The sequence below is a fragment of the Symphalangus syndactylus genome, chromosome 2 (genome assembly GCF_028878055.3).
Source record: "Symphalangus syndactylus isolate Jambi chromosome 2, NHGRI_mSymSyn1-v2.1_pri, whole genome shotgun sequence".
NCBI classification, from domain to species: Eukaryota; Metazoa; Chordata; class Mammalia; order Primates; family Hylobatidae; genus Symphalangus; species Symphalangus syndactylus.
In genome coordinates, this window is record NC_072424.2 from 87,114,246 (window position 1) to 87,129,969 (window position 15,724).

Below are 15,724 nucleotides of genomic sequence, written 5' to 3' on the forward strand. Positions count from 1 at the left end.
AACAAAAACAAAAAAAGGCTAAAATGGTAAATTTTGTGTTATGCATATTTTACCACAATTTTTTAACGGAAGGGAAAAGATGGCAATGTCATTGGGACAAAGGGACATGGAGGGAGATGAGAAATCACAGCTCAGAAGCCTCAGCTGTGAATTTCTTCCACCAGCCTCCCAATAAGGCTCAGGTGCTTCTTATTGGGCATCCTCTGCACTGCCATACGCTTCCATTAGCCATGCTGCTACCACAGTGTCATGGTTCCCAGCTGCTTCTGGAAGGTAGGAGCATGGAGGGCAAACGCTGTCTTCATTTTGTATCCAAGGTGTGCACCTCTGACTTTGACCCTGGTTGAAAGGGAGGGTGTGTGTGTATTAGGGGTGGGGGTTGGGGAAATAGGCTATCAGGAAGGGGAGGGAGTTCCAGCAGTGGCCTTTAATTTGATCATGAAATAGCAGACCATGTCATGATCTGCTGGCAGGAATTTGGTATGGGGGCCTTAAAGAAGGCTTGGAATTATGAAACAAGAAGATGGGCACGAGAGCTGATCACAGGAAAGGAAAAGGATTGTTCCAGGGTGACATACCTCAGGCTGGAAACCATTTCCATCAGTATAATTAGCAGTGTGATTTCCTCCAGCTGTGCTTAGCAGCATGCCATCAGAAACAGCAAGCTGAGTATTTGAAGGGACCCAGAACTGGGGCTTTGATAGGTAGGTGGGTTGTGAGTACAAAGCAGCAGAGAATTGAAGGTGCTGGGGAGAGAGTGGTTCGTATGCTTGACTGTGAGATCCAGTCTGGGTAGGGAAGGGAGGGAGGTCAGAAAGGAGCTGACAGATGGAAGGCGAGACCAGAGGACTGGATGATGTCAAGGAACCTATTTTGGGGGAATAAAGGAAGGGAAGTTTAGTGAGAGTGGATGACTCAGAAAACTGGAGGAATAAAATATGGAGCTGGGAAAGTTAAGACTTTGTAGGTGATATGGTTTCAGAGGATAATAAAGTCTTGGGTGTGGCCCAGAAGTGGTCAGCTGAAGGGGAATGAAAGGGGACAGTGTTGAGCAGGTTGGGGAACTGCCAGGCCAGATAATTGGCAGGCCATCCACAAGGGGCAGGGGCAAGTCTCCTTGTGGGGCTGAGAACCAGGCTATGCTTCATGTACTGAGCACCTAAAGCTTTCTGCAGTCATCTCTGCTCTTCTCAGCCGATGGCTGCTCACTGCAGGCAGGACTGGAAATGGCAGGAAATAACAGATAAGAAGTAAAGGATAGCACTTGGTAGAGAGCCCAGTGGCTCCAGGGACACATGTGCTTCTCAGAGGCCAAGGAAGGACTGGTTCAGTCCTTGCTGCTAGCAGCACCTGCCAGCATGTGGCTTGCAGGCCCATGTGCCCGGATGCAGACCCTGCAACTTTTTAGTTTTGATATTCATTGTTACCTCTGGGCAGGAATGAGCACAGTGAGCTGAATAATAGAGATGAGACTGGATTATGCTGATTTTGATCTGTTTCAGGACAGGAATTGTTTGACTTTGTGGTTGCTAAAAGAAAGGCAATTCTCCAAACTAAGACCATACTTTATTCCTGAGCTGAGAATTAACTAATTAAAATCCTGAGACTTATGTTTATTGTAGCACTATTCACAACAACCAAGATATAGAATCAACCTAATAACCCACAAATCAGTCATTTGCAGCAGCACAGATGCACCAAGGATTTTCCACCAAAAAAAAAAGAAGGCATTGATTAATGTAAAATTCAGGATGGTGGTTTGTCTGGGGGCCACCAGGGAGGTGCACATCAGGCTTCAAGGGTGCTGGCAACATTCCATTTCTCAGGCCAGGTGGTGAGTACCTGGGCTTGTGTGAATCCTTAAACCAGACATATATGGACAATATGTTTGTATATAAACCTGCAACAAAGAGATGACTAACCTTATTAAGAAATAATAAGGTATTTGGAGGAGGAGGAGAAAGAAGGAAAAGAAGACCAGAAGCTGGAGAACCTGGCAAGAAATGTGATGGCAAGGCAAGAGAAACAGAGCCTGGTTCTGGAGCCCAGATTCTACAGGTGGACAGATAGATGTGCATTTGAATTCTTTTGTTTGTTTGTTTGTTTTGATACAGAGTCTTGCTCTGTCGCCCAGGCTGGAGTGCAGTGGTGCGATCTCTGCTCACTGCAAGCTCCGCCTCCCAGGTTCATGCCGTTCTCCTGCCTCAGCCTCCTGAGTCGCTGGGACTACAGGCGCCCACCACCAAACCCGGTTAATTTTTTGTATTTTTAGTAGAGATGGGGTTTCACCGTGTTAGCTAGGATGGTCTCGATCTCCTAACCTTGTGATCCACCCACCTTGGCCTCCCAAAGAAATGTGCATTTGAATTCTAACTTTGTCTTTTAGGAGCTGGGTAGATCTCCATAACCTTTCAGGGCATCAATTTCCTCAGCTGTGAAAGAGGAACGAAAATAGATCCATCCTGAGGTTGCCAGATGAATTAAGTGACATAATATATGTACCACCTAGTGTGGTGCTGGCTATCTAATTCATGGCCTTTCTGTCCTTTCTTACCATGTCTTTTCCTCCCTCCATCCCCACTCCTTCCCCCACACAGCTCTGGCTAAAATCAGCCTAACTGCTCTTCTTCCTGTTGAGTTATTTATAAACTGGCCACCTGGGAGTGGCATGAAAAGGGCTGCTACCCTGGGGCGTGGATGCTGGGCCTATGGTGACAGGCCTGTGTGAGGGAGGGCGGTGACTCAACAGGGTCATTCATGACGCCTCTTGTTTAGAGAGAAATGTGTGCTATGGGTCCTTTTTTCTAACACTTGCAGAAGATTTCAGCCCCGGCCACGATGTTTGCTGTCAGCGGATGGAAAAGTCTTCCTCAATTTATGGTTCATACCCCATTCTTCTGAAGTGCTGGTTATGTTCAAAACTCTGCCAGAAAAGGTTTGTATTTTTTTGCATGTGTGCCAGAATGGAAACTGGCTGGTTTTTGTCTCACAGTTAAACATATCAATTCCAGAGAACATCCCTTCTTTTATTCAGACATCTAACTACTGAAATCTTTTCACAGCAGCCTTTTCTGCTTTATTATAATTTGTCTTGGGTCTCACTATGCTTTGATTTCTCTTTCTCCCTAGTCACTAATGAACACTAGTTCAAGCCTCTGACATTTCTTATTAATCTTCAATTTCCTTCCAACCCTTCCAAAAAACCCCACTGATGCTCTGAAGCTAATGGGATGTTGAGATCACACTTGTAACTTAGGGTTACTGTTTTCTGAGGGGTGCTCTGTGTACCTCACTTACTGATCAAGGGCAATGTTGGTAACAATTTTTTAAAAAAAGAAAACACAGGAACACAAAAACATATGTATTTGCTAAAGAAATAAAATACAGTATTGAAAATGGCATTTGGGAATATTCTGATTTTTCTTTGTAAGTGAAATCTTATTTAGCAACCTTGGTTTCTTACCCCTACTTTCACTGAAGAAGTTTCAGATTTTTATTTTTAAAAATATGGAAATACTGCCTTCTGCAGTTAGATCATAATTTTTCACTTTTACTCCACTTGGACATTGATATATAAGATCCACGGTTTGATTTTCAGTCATGTGTTGGTTTAAACAATGTTGATAAATATCTATACCTTGCTTACAGGTATTCTCTCAAGATAATGTTGTCTGAATATGAGTTCCTTCTATGAATTGATTTGTGACCCTTGTAATTCATTGATGGCCATACAAACATTTTGATGTGTTCATGGCCTTCAGTGACTTTAAACAAAGAAACACATTGCTTTAACCCCCCACAGGAGTTCCCTTGTCCAAGGGCATGTAACCCTGGTTCATGAATAGGTTTATTGTTCTTTCTCTGATATTATCCTGTATATACTGTGACAATGTTTATTGAAATATTCTTGTTTAAAGATATCGTCCCCATTGAGTGTTCATATATTTTTATATGCCTCTTAGAAACTTCCTAAAACGTATTTCCTTGTATTAATTTTATCCACAGGCAGCTTTTAAAGCCTTAAAGCGAACTCTACAGCTGATAGCTCCTCTGCATGATATCGTGGCCTACCTTGTCAGTTTTGCTAAGTTTGGCAATTGTCCAGCATGTTTTGAATTTCCTCTAAGTCCCAACCCTTTGAGAGGTGACTGGGGAGGAACCGAGGGCATTGGTGAGTGATTAAAAGTGATTCAAATCACCTTCAATATTCACTGGAAGTTCTATAAAGCTCTTAATACTTGGAAAGGCAGAACTACAATATACTCTCATAAATGACAGCAATCAGAAGGGCAAAGGAAAAGTCCAAACTGTCTTATAGACTGTCTCCACACTGCACAGCTATCTGCTTGATTCTGCATTCATGGGCTATACCACAAAGTGCACCAAGTTGGGAGTCGGGAGGCCTGGTTCTTTCTCTGCCTCTGCCACTTGGTTACTGAAAGCTGGATACTTTACTCTCTGGGTCTCTCTTGTCCATCTATAAAATGGGGTGATAGTATCTGTCTCATAAAGATGTTCTGTGGATTGAAATTTATGTAAAAATTCTAGGATATATAAGCCCCCATTAAATATTAGTTTTGTTTCATTCCCGTTTCCTTCCTGGCCTTCATAAACTCACATGGCAAGGCCAGAGCCAATCACTGTCTATTAAGAAGCTTGTAAACAGCCCTTGGGTAGCTATCAATGACCTAAAAGTCTTTGTGGTAAGAATGATTGAGGCTTTAGTTTTATGCGTCCAGCGCTCATCAGCACAGGTTATATTATAAGATAAACACATGAGGTGAATTAAAGACACTAAAATGTTTACTAAGCTACAATTATCAGAATCAGGGAAAGTAATCTTGCCTTAATAATGTGACTACCATCCAAATAATGTCACTGGTCATGTAAATATAAATTAATAGCAAAATACTATAGTAGCCAGGGATTTTAAAGAACAGGAAGAGCCTAAGAAATGAGGCAGCATGCCTATTTAAACCTAATTGCTCTTAAAACAAATGTCAGAGCATCTGAGGATATTCCCCTGTGGCTGGTTGGTGCATAAAGGAAATACATTTGTGGGAGACCTTGGAGCTGGTGGCAGGTATATTTCCTTGTGCTAAGGAACACTGAAGGGCTCTGTAAACATTTAGATGTGGACATAGGGAAGGGCATGAGTGCTGATCTGGGAGGAGGATAATGCCTGTGTCTAGGCGTGGCAGGATGAAGAGAAAGTGGTAGTGGTGCCGCCTCCGCAGAAGGCACAGAATTGTTGCAGACTAATGAGCTCTCAGAGTGACTCACAAGTCTTCAACATAAGCATCCGATTAGAGAAACTCCAAAGCACTCTTAGGTCCTTTCCTTTTACTAGTTTGGGGACTGTTGTAAGTAGGGCTTACTCAGAAAATAAGCTAAGACACTCTTAGGGGAGCTATTGGATGTCAGGAGGGTGTGGGGGCTGAGCTTTAGCTAAGGCACAGGAAGAAGAAGTGTGGCCAAGAGAAATGTCCTGCCTGCCATTGAGATGGGGAGGCAGGTGTTACATGGAGATGAGATAAAAGACGAGAGAGCCAGAGCCATGTTTCCTGGTGAAGTCACTACTTAGGAAGTCCTATAGCAGCTGGGAGTAAAGGGTGCCCCCAGGCAAAACCTGCAGGGAGGTGATCTGGGGTGCTTTCCAGACTGGACAGGAGTGGACTTGGATCAATGTAGAAAATAGGAGGGACAGTTCTAGCAACATAAGAAAAGGACACTGGCGAAAGCAGCAGGCAGAACTGCACGTGGCCAGTCCAGAGAAGTGAACCTACCTGTGAGCGAACCCATGAGTATGGCTCTGAGGAACAATGGGAAATGAGGCCAAGTTGAGGACCTAGAATTCAGGAAGAAGGAATTGTTTTCTTGCCATTTCTGCATTGTGAACCCAGAAACCATTGAGATATGTGCGGCCCAGGCTTTCTGAAGCATGCAGGGAGGCACACATTGTCATGTTGCACATTTGTGCTCCAGGGAGAATGTACAGTTTTGCATACTCTGCTTTGCTCAAAATAAAGAGCAAACTTAAAAAAAAAATCCCCTCCAAGATAATCTTTTTAAAAAGACTAGGCTGCTTAGTTCCTGGCCTATTTCCCAGAGGAGGCAAGAAGAACTAAGGGAAAAGATGAAATGAGAGTCTGTTCCTTTAAGCTATCTCAGAACAATTTAGAGTTTGTTCTAAATTGTTAGTTCTAATTTTTAGTTAGTTCAAATTACTTTTGTGGACTTGTATGCTTTAAAGTATTTTTAAAACAAATCTTGAGGGAAACTCAAGATTTCAGCTTTTAGTCCTCCCCTTGACTGAAGAAAACAGCTCTTAGACACTGTGGACCAGCTCTGTGGATGCAGCCAATTCTCTCCTTCCCTGAAAGCCAGTAACTGCCTTTGAAGTCCAAGTGAAGCAGAGGATGTAATCAGAATGTGGATGTTTACACTGTGACTTCCTTTGCAAAGGATAAGGAGGCCAATTAAAGCCCAAATACTTCACACTGAACTTAGGGTTTCAGGAACTCTCAAGACAAACAAGGAATGAAGTGTACGAGCTCTGAGTCTTCATGCAGAGACAGGGCCACTGTGACTCCTCTCTCTCTCCCTCTCTCTCTGGCTGTCTGGCTGTCTGTCTTCTCTGACTTCCCAAACGGGACCCTCCTGGGAAAGACATGAGCAAAGGCTCCTTTCCTGATGTTTCCTGGCACAGGGTTCACCCCAGCCTCACCACCATCGCTACCGGCAACAACCCTCTGCCCTGTCCACACCGCCAGGCTGCTTGTCCTGCCACCTCCCCTCCCACCAAGCCTCTTGACTCCACAAAGGAAGGAAAGTCAGAATGAGGATTTAAAGATCAGTAAAATAACAAAGGAAAGGCAGTCCTGCCTCCACATCTGTATTTTAATGATAATACTACATATCAACATACAACAATTTTGATGGGAAGCGATCACATGCCAGTAGTATATAAACGACGGAAATAACAGAAAAAAAATCACCTGTAAGCCAGCCACTCTAACAAGTAAAATAATTTTGTCTTTACTCCCTTCTAGCCCCTGCCCGAATATATTCCATATTTACATTTTACAGAGCTTTAACCATAGGGTATGTGTAATTTTATATTCTCCTTTTTTCATTGTTGTTGCAGAGGATTAGTAAATTTTCCCCTGGTTACTGCATAGCCTGATAGAGTATATTACTTTTAGACCGAACACACTAGGCCTTGAACAAATGAGGCTCTCTGACCACCTCCCTCCCACCACCACAAAAGTTCTTGTACAATTCACTCTAATATTACTCTTTTTCTGGTGAACTCTTCAGCCCAATAGAACTATCAGATTTAGAGGAGTCATAAAAAGTTTGCTGATTGGACTCAATTATTTGGGGCTGGAAACAAAAATAAAACACATTTTTTATTGTATAAAACAGCAAATGGATATGAAATCTGGACTGCTCATCTGTTCTTAAAGCCAAAAGCACATGTTACACATGTTAGCAACCATTCTCAGCCCTGGATCTGCCTGATCAAGCTCTCATGGACAGCTTCCCCCTCCCACAACTCTCTGCGTTCTCAGTCGGTAGATGCTGGAGCCCAGTACTGGGCTAGGGAGGAAAGAAGGCTGCTTGCATGTGGACCAGCTGTCAAGATAGAGCATCTCCAGAAATGCCCTGTGGGCTTCCTGTCTCACTCCTGCCTTGGACTGCATGTCAAGGCATTGTGATCAGTTTTCACAATCCTGATAACAGGGATGTCCTCTCAGGGTAGAAAATGATCATTATGTTCACAGGGATATTTCAGACCAGCTGAAATTCTGGTAGCCCTGTAAGTGTGAGCCCAAGTGTGTTCCCCAAGGGCTCATCACTTTCCACTGTGCTATCCTGTTCTGATTAGCTCCTTTTCTATGCCAATAACTAGGATATACATACCTAGATGCTAGGATGGTCATCCAGACTCAGGCTGGGTTCCACATCCCAGCACTGAGTGCCCCACAGGGCTCCTAAGTTAGATTTTCACCCAAAATGAATACAAATCTATGTATATGTAGCCTACTCTTGCAGTAAGGGTCTAAGAAATAAGGCAAATATGGATCCCTCACATTTACTCCTAAAATGACTAGAATCTCCTAGAGGGATATGTATGCATATGTATACACATGTGTATGTATGCATATGTGTGCATATCTTTATATATACATATATGCACATGTGTTTTTTACTTGCTTTAGATGGTCTTGAGTCTTCTTTAATCCATGAGCCAGTGACAGGGAGGGCTGATTTGGATATAGCATGGCAATAAGAGATGAGTGCTGATTCATAATCTCTGATCGTTTCAAGTGCCTAACAGATATACTGAGGACTAGACTTTCCCATTCCTGTCATTTCTCCTTTTTGTTCTGTTTCAAGACCATAGCCTTATAAATTTTAAAACTTTCTTTCCATGGCCTGCTCTTATTGTACTGAAAAGCAAAGCAAATTTTTATCTTCCTGAGGAAGGAAGGAGACATAAATCAGACCTTTGATTCTACAGCATAAGGCTTTGCTGGTCTTGCAAAACGTATAATTAGTATACCCACAAACAAAACAAGGGAAGTCTGATTAGGTGACAAGTATGGGAAAAAATGTTGGTTTACTGGTTTAGCTATAGTAGCCTATATTTCACACTGTCAGACTAAAATGTTGTCCATCTTCTAGGGTCTGAGCTTCAAGAGCTGCAGAACATGATTGACAGCCTCCAGAGCCCCCAAGACCCTACCCGGGTGGCCCAGGCACTCCTCCTCTGGAGGGAGGTTATGTTTTTGCAGTTTGATGCTGCAGTAAGGCATCTCATCCCGTAAGGGCTGGAGCACTAATCCTGTTCTGGTAAATTCTGCAGCAGAGGTGTTTGCTGAGTGACCATCTAGGGAGGCCACTGTTGGCAAGGTTAGATAATGAGCTTAAAATAGTCATGGGCACAAGCAGATCCAGAACGCCATGGCTACCAAACATGACCTGCCACAAAGGCTGTCTGTGAGAATATGTTCTTGTTGGCTAATAACACTCTTGATTTTAGCAAATGTAATTTCAGAACAGTTCATATAATGATTGCTGCTTTCAATGTACAGGGGGTTCTACTGGGAATAACATTTTTATACTTCTAAAGATGATTAGGGTTTTTTTTTCAACATTTGTTTACCTTTCAAAAAGACAGAATTTTTACTGCACCTCTCAAGCTAATGGAATTGGCTACCAGCGTTAAATTTATAAGTAAATCCATCTACCTCTAGCCTTGTAGGTACCATTGTGTTAAGTATTCCACATACAAAAGGAATGTTTCATTTGGTTAATTAATCATGACGCTAATGGGAAAATTAGCTTGGATTAAGATACATAATGTTTCCAGTATAAATAAGTTTTGTATAAGAGGGAAGGAGGGTTAGCCCTAAAGGTCTCTGCTTATTTTTTAATTGTCAAAATTGACTTTTTTGGGTTAGCTCCCGGTGTGAGTATTTAGCCACTGAGAGGGCCTCAGAGGGCTGTCTGTGCTCTTACCTGTAGGTTGCAGCTGCTTTCCACTGCACTTGTGGGCATCCATGGAGAATGACAAGGTGGGGGTTGCACTGAACTGTCTTGTTCTTTTTCTACTCTCAATCGTCTTTACTCTGACATCAGAAGACTCTTGGATTTAGAATGTAAATTCAGCAGGACAAAAATCAGGCTAATTTGTTTTCTTTATATTGACAAATAGCTTCCTGAGCTGTAGCTTAGTCAAGCAGGTAAGATGTAAAGCCTCAGACAATTATCAGGATGGCCATTTGTTAGTCCTCTGGGCTCTGAAAGCCCAAGGTCAGAATTTGCGAGGATTTTACATACTGGTGAAGAAAAGTCCTTTTTCGATTTCGGCTACGAAGGATTCGGTTTGGTACTGCTCTCCCAGGGGAACCACTCTGCTTCCAGGAAATCCCCTGGAATTGCTTTGCCAGTGCTTTCTTTGTCCTCACACTCGGTCTACAGAAATGGAGGACACTGTGTCCTATTTCTGGTTTTATGTACTTTTCTGTGACCCTCTGGAGAGAATCACCCAGATGGTTCACCCCACTGTGTCCTCCACTGGTTACATTTCTCCAGCCTTTTTTCCTCAGAGCTGTTCAGGTTGTGTGTGTTTGGAATTATACAGCTAGTAAGTGGCAGACTAGAATTAGAACCTAGGTGTGTTTGACTCCAAAACCCGAGATTTATGATGGAGACCAAGCAGCAGCGTGGACAGAGAAGAGGATGCTGAAGAAAAGGCAAGAGGCAGGAGAAAAAGAGAAGCTAAAAGATAAATGTCATCCCTCTTGATTGTTTTACTTAGTGCTGAACCTGTAAACAAGGGAAAGTCCTTAGAGAATGGAAAGAGATAGGAAGCTTGGGACAGTTCCTTGACCCTTCCTAGAGCTCACCAAGACTGAGCAAATCTGACTGTTTACCCCAGGAATTTTCTGCCCATGTAAGCTGAAGGCTTCTCCAGAATTTGCAAAGGAAAAACTGAACTCTTACCTGCAATGAGGGCAGCATGCTTCACAGATGAGGGTGGGGTGTAGGAGGAGGAAGGATGTGGCTCAGGGATGACAGGACAGCCCTGTAAAGTCGCTGAAAATTTGGCTCCTGCTTCCCTGTGGCATGGATCATCTTGGGTACTGGCTATGTGCATGTTTCTAGGCACAAAACATTTCACTCTGCCCGTCTCAACCCCCCTTTACTAGCCAAAGGGCTGATGGAAATTGATAGCTGTCCTCCGAAGGGTTGGATCACACTGACCAGGGCCCAGTATTCATCTCTGGACATGTCCACCAACCTGCAGGAGTTATTGATTAGCCAATTCAAGAAATGCCCGAGGATTGAGTTATCTTTACTGCTAGGTGAATTAATCATTCGCATTGAAGATAAATGCTTGGGTGACAAAGCAGTTCTATCCAATCTCATCTATTTAAGTCAGGAGTTGGCAAACTACTGCTGGAGGTCTCTGCCGATTTTTGTATGGTCTGTGTGCTAAGGATGGCCTTCCCATCTTTAAATGGTTGAAAAAAAATGTGTAAAAGAATAGTATTTTGCGACCCATGAAAATGCTATGGAGTTCATATTTCCATGTCTGTAAATGAAACATTGTTGGAACACAGTCATGCCCATTCACTTACGGATTGTCACCGCTTTCACACTACAACCACGGAGCTGAATAGTTGCCACAGAGTCCGTAGGGTCTGCAAAGATGAAAATATTTACCATCTGGTCCTTTAAGAAAAAGTTTAAGCTGGGCGCAGTGGCTCACGCCTGTAATCCCAGCACTCTGGGAGGCCAAGGTGGGTGGATCACGAGGTCAGGAGATGGAGACCATCCTGGCTAACACGGTGAAACCCCGTCTCTACTAAAAATACAAAAAAAAAAAAAATTTTAGCCAGGCGTGGTGGCGGGCGCCTGTAGTCCCAGCTACTCGGGAGGCTGAGGCAGGAGAATGGTGTGAACCTGGGAGGCAGAGCTTGCAGTGAGCTGAGATCTCGCCACTGTACTCCAGCCTGGGCTAAAGAGCGAAACTCCGTCTCAAAAAAAAAAAAAAAGTTTAGTTTTTTATCCCCTGATTTAAAGAATACAATTTGTTTGCACTTTAGGGGTAGAAGGAAGCAAAGAAGTCCCTCAAAGGTACTCTATAGCACAGTATAAAATATATAGCATGAAATATGCCTCTAGTCTGAATGTATTGTTGATGTTCAGGGTGATTAGGGTAAAAAGGAGAAAGCTGAAGAGATATCCTGTTAATACAATCCTTCCTGCAGCAAGCCTGCTTTAGGAGTACATCAAGGAATTTCTAAAGAAAGCAACACCAGCCTCTCATTCCTTGAATGTTTGTTGCTTTTCTCTTCATTTTTGTTTTTGTTTTTGAGACAGAGTCTCACTCTGGCTCCCAGGCTAGAGTGCTGTGGCATGACCTCAGCTCACTGCAACCTCTGCCTCCCAGGTTTAAGAGGACACTGCCCCCCTCCACATAGGGCCACTTGGGAACAGAGTGAACAAGCAAGGGCTGTGGGAGGCAGGTTTTGTAATATCAGGAGAGTGTGATGTTCCATGCTTCACACAGGAAGGGGTGATTGATTTGAATAATGCTGTGGTCTGGCAGGGAACTGAAACCGCTGCTCAGGGATAAGCAGGAATTGCACCTGGTTCCTTTGATAAGGAGGGTCATTAAACCTGGAGACCTTATCTGTGGGAGCAGAGTGGGGAGCGGGGGACCTTGTGGCTAAGCTATTTGAGGCCTCCCGATTTTGCCAGAAGTCAAGGCAGCACAAATTTTGGACCTTAAGTTTAGGGCTCACACGACACTCTTCTCGTTCTTCCATCCTCTCAGAGGTGATCTAAGTTTCTGGCAGTGCTTTCAAATCTTCCTGGCAGTTGGGAAGACACAGCCACTTCCCTTATCTCTGCTGTGGGTGAGCTGGCCTCTTCTGGTTAGCCTGCTGTTCAGCACCCCTCTGGATACCCACGTGTGGGGGTCTTTCTCCCCACTTTGAGGGGCTGCTAGTCTTCCTGGGAGGCCACCTCACAGAGAATCCAAGCAAAAGGGACCTTCTGCTCTGGGATACCATCCTCCAACTTATCCAGCGTCTTTCCTTAGGCATCCACTAGAACTAAGCTCTAGAAATAGTCTTTCCTTGTTTAACTGTTATTTCCTTTTAGGCAAGAAAAATCATTCTAATTTATGATGCATACTTCCTTCTCTCTGACTTATGGTATAAATTTCATGCTCCAGTCTTCAGGGTTTGTGGTTCTTGATATACAAAGCCACGTTTTGTTTAAAACCAAACAAGAACTTTTCTCCTCCAAACCCCAAGGAGGCTTAAAATTTAAAATTTAGTTTTTATAAAGAACTATTGTCTCAGCTGTTGGTCTTAATTCATTCAATAAACAATTGACAGCTTTTTTCTAGAGCTACAGCTGCACTATTCAGTTCAGTAGCCACATGTGGCTATTTAATTTACTTTAATTAAAATTATTATTAATTTAAATGAAAGAAAATTAAAAATTCAGGCTGGTCTGAGTGCAGTCATGTTTACAACTAATTGATCACAACCAGTTACAGATTGCTTTATTCTTTCTCCACTCACACTGCTTCACTTGATTAGCCTTTAAAAAAAGAAAAAGAAGAAAAAGAAAATTAAAAATTCATTCCCTCAGTGACAGTAGTCACATTTCAAGTGTACAACTGCCTCACGTGGCCAAAGGCTACTCTGTTGGACAGTGCAAATATAGGACATTTCCACCATTGCAGACTGTCCTGGCAGACATTGCTGGTCGAGAGTATGCCAACCCTCCCCGTGAGGGCTACGAACTGTGAAAGTTGAGGGCAAGGGGCACGGGGGTTGATGTGGCTGAAGAAGGAACCTGTTAATATCTCAAAATGTTTTTTTGCTTCTCTAACTTTGAGGAAAGTTTTGAACTTTAGAAGTGTAAGTAACTGCTTTTAATGAAATGTCCCCCCCATATTTTGGTAGAAGAACATTTTTGGCAGCTGGAAATGTTCCTGCCTACCAGTCTGTCACAGACGGCATGTGCCATGGGCTACCAGCACTGAGCAACTCTCTCAGGAAGAGCATTTTTGCCTAGCAGCTCAGCCTGCCCCAGCCACTGGATCCACGGAGCCTCCAGGTGTCTTTCAGATGTATTTTTATACTGTAAGTGGTGTGCGGTGTGTAGGGAATTTAGTCAGTTTGTTTCCATTTGGTTTAGATCCTGCAGGGGCTTTCAAGACTTTAATGCCCTCTGTCTTCACTGGCTCTGCTTCACTTGAACAGTGGAAGAGTCTGGGCCCCAGGGCCGGCTGTGATTCCCAGTCAGGGTCTTTGTCTCCAAACACTCAACAGGCTGATCAGGGCAACAGCTTGTCTGTTCACAGTTGATAGCAAAACAAACAATCTTCTCCACTTAATAAATAGTCATGATAGCAATTGCAATACATAAATGACGTCAGTAGCTGGGTTTTCAATAGCCCTGGTTATAGCACCTGTTATTGAAGGTAATCCTGGCAACTGTTGTTGCTCCTAGGCGGGAACAATATTACCCACCTTCTACAACCAAAGAGTTCAAGATTCAGGAAGGCCAGAGATCAGACTATTCCAGAATCATGGCAGCACCGGGTTGCAAGCTGTATTAGTTACTTATTGCTGCACAATGATTTACCCTAAAGTTTGGCAGATTAAAACAACAGACATTCATTATCTAACATAGTTTCTGAGGATCAGGAATCTGGGAGCAGCTCAGGTGGGTAGTTCTGGCTCAGGGTCTCTCATGAGTCAAGATGTTGGCCAGGGCTGTAATCATCTCAAGGCTCGACTGGAGGACAACCTGCCTCCAAGCTCACTCCTATGGCTGCTGGTGGGCACCAGAAGATCCACTTCCAGGCTTATTCACATGGGCTTCTCCACAGAGCTTCCTCGCAACACGGCAGACGGCTTCCCCCAGCACAAACAGTCCAAGAGAGAACCCAAGATGGAAGTCACAGTGTTTTTATTACCAGATTTCAGAAGTGACTCTCCATCACTTCTGTCATATTCTTTTCACTGGAAGTGAGTGACTAAGTCCAGCACACATTCAAGGGGAGGGGAACTAAGCTCCACCTCTTTACAGGAGGAGTATCAAAGAACTAGTGGATATCTCTTTCAAACTACCTCACAATTCCTGGTCTTTTGACTCCAAAATTTCCAGTTTAATATTCTGATCTTATAATGCTAAGCCAAGGGACACCAACATCAACCTCAAGCAAGTCCCACATTTCTACCTTCAGTGGCTGCAAGACAGTGACTTTTGGCCCAAGCCTTGGCCCTCATTTAGACCCAGAAGACAGGGTTGGACCGTGACCATTGGATCTGCTCTTGCTTCCTTTGGGTGTTGCCTGGGATTAGGTGGAAACAGGAGTCCCGGCTCCTTGCTGTCAGAATCAACTCCAACTCCAGGACTTGGCTAAAACCAGAACCAGGTCTGGAAGTGTAGAATGGAGTCAGATAGGCAGGCCCACTGGTTCCAGGGCTGCACATGGTATCACAAGGGACAGAGGATGCCTTAGCTGCTGGTTAGTGATGTGGAGGAGCCAGAGACTCACGTGTAATAATTTGTGGTGCTGGTCTTGAGTTGTTACCTAGAATTGGAGCACAATAGTGATGAAGGACAACTTTTTAAGGTTCCTGATATTGAGAGCATTTGAGTAAATTTATTTTTATTGATTTTAAATATGTCCCATTGGTGTTATACTGCTCTGGAACTTCTGAACACTGGTGCTGATTAATTACACTGAAATCTTAAGTACTCTTCTGTGTTTCACCATCTGCTGAGAAAACAATTTAAAAAATAGATTATTACTCTCTCTTCTATATGTCTAGGAACTATCAAGAAATACTCCCACATAATAAATAAGTCATCCAAAATTGCTTTGGGGTGCAGACACAGATATCCTATTCATATACAGATATCTATTAATTCTGAACACAAAGTACAACATTATCATGTTTATTATTTGGTTCTCTTAGGCATTTGAGCTGTTTCCTTGGAGAGCATTTCTGGAAGATGGAGGACCATTCCCAGTTATGAGTAGCAGCCCAGATACCTTAGAATATAATATGCAGGTAGGATAGGTCTTCTCCATTGTTGCAGAGAGAATTGAGTGCAGACTGCAGATGGTTGCCATTGGGTTCATAGGTCAGATCCTCCTACTCTCACCCACGAT

At 43.4% G+C, this 15,724-nt stretch overlaps 1 pseudogene; it reads left to right on the forward strand.

The window, feature by feature from the left end:
• Positions 1 to 239: 239 nt before the first annotated feature.
• Positions 240 to 15,632, forward strand: LOC129471922 (coiled-coil domain-containing protein 162-like; annotated as a pseudogene).
• The last annotated feature ends 92 nt before the right edge of the window (positions 15,633 to 15,724 follow it).